Genomic DNA, 1504 nt, shown 5'->3' on the forward strand with positions numbered 1-1504 from the left:
AGATCAGGAGAGTGGGACTGAAATGCAGCCAGAATTTCAGGAGCAGCCCCTTCAAATAATGGAACAGGGGCTGCAACCTTGTGCACTCACTAAAAACATGGAACACGGACTCCTCCAGACCGCAGAAATTGCAGGCGGCCTGGGAGTCCGTGAACCGGCTTAAAAATTTGTTGCACGGCACTGCTCCGTGCACCGCTCCGTGCACCACCCTCCAGGCCAAGTCCCCGATGAATAGTGGGAGGACCCCTGCGTAGAGTGCCCTCCATCGGGGACCCCCGCCTCCTCCGGACGGCAAGATGGTACGCCATGGCGTGTCCGGACGGCAGGCGAGGATGGCAAAGTTGAAAGTGTGCAGGAGTGTTCGAGCAGGGTCGAAGGGCCTGCCCCTAATTGTTATATAATGGAGAGGCTGACTGCAGTTCATTGGCTGGGAGGCAATGTTGGGTTGTGACAATTGGTGCAAATTGCTTGCAAGAGTTTCAGGGTCTACATAAACATTCGACATTTATTTTTTTTGAATGTAAAACTATGCAGACAGTCATTGCAAAAAATAACCCCTGCAAACATTAAATAAATAAATGTGCGAGACTTGCAGGAAACGAGTGAGTGAGTGAGTGAGCGCGGCGGGATTGGCGCAGACTGGGTCTTTGTGCAGCCAGGGACGCCGGGCGGGATGAGCTGGGCGGCCCGGCCCGTGTTGCTGGGCCTCCGAGACGCGGCGATCGAGGGACGGAGCGGCTGCACTTGGGCCACCAGCAAAGTGGGAGCGAGCCCGGTGAGGAGCGGCTGCGGGAGGCCGGGGATCGGGGGCCGAGGCCGCACTGCGCATGCTCCGCGCCGCCCTGGAACGTCGTGTATCCATTCGGCCGACACAACGTTCCAAAGCGGTGGCCGGCGTCTCCATTCATAATCCGGGAGGGCGGGACTCGGGGAGTGGGCGGGGCTCGGGGGCGCATGACGAGCGCTCTTAAGCCCGCCAGCAGCTGCAGCTTTGCAGCCGGGCCAGTGGCGCAATGGATAACGCGTCTGACTACGGATCAGAAGATTCCAGGTTCGACTCCTGGCTGGCTCGAAATTTTTAATTAAAAATTAAAAATCAAACCCTGCAGGGGTGCTGGGAATTTATCTCATTTTATTTGTAGGCAAAATTAACCCTTAAAAATTTTGTATCAGTCTTTACGGTAAAGGACACTAACAATATCCCAGTGGATAGTCAAGGGGCTATGGGGGGGAGGAACTTAACACAATCACAATCACTAAGGAGGTGGTACTCAGTAAGATAATGGGACTAAAGGCAGGTAAATCCCCTGGACCTGATGACTTGCATTTTAGGGTCTTAAGAGAAGTAACGGCAGGGATTGTGGATGTATTGGTTGTAATTTACCAATTCCCTGGATTCTGAGGAGGTCCCAGCGGATTGGAAAACTGCAAATGTAACGCCCCTATTTAAAAAAGGAGGCAGACAAAAAGCAGGAAACTATAGACCAGTTAGCCCAACATCTGT

General features: G+C 53.5%; 1 non-coding gene across 1 annotated transcript; it reads left to right on the plus strand.

Moving 5' to 3' along the window:
* Positions 1-999: 999 nt before the first annotated feature.
* On the plus strand, positions 1000-1072 carry trnar-acg (transfer RNA arginine (anticodon ACG)). The gene has a single exon. It is a non-coding gene; the product is annotated as a tRNA-Arg (tRNA).
* Positions 1073-1504: the final 432 nt, after the last annotated feature.

Source organism: Pristiophorus japonicus, chromosome 13 (genome assembly GCF_044704955.1).
Source record: "Pristiophorus japonicus isolate sPriJap1 chromosome 13, sPriJap1.hap1, whole genome shotgun sequence".
Classification (NCBI taxonomy): domain Eukaryota; kingdom Metazoa; phylum Chordata; class Chondrichthyes; family Pristiophoridae; genus Pristiophorus; species Pristiophorus japonicus.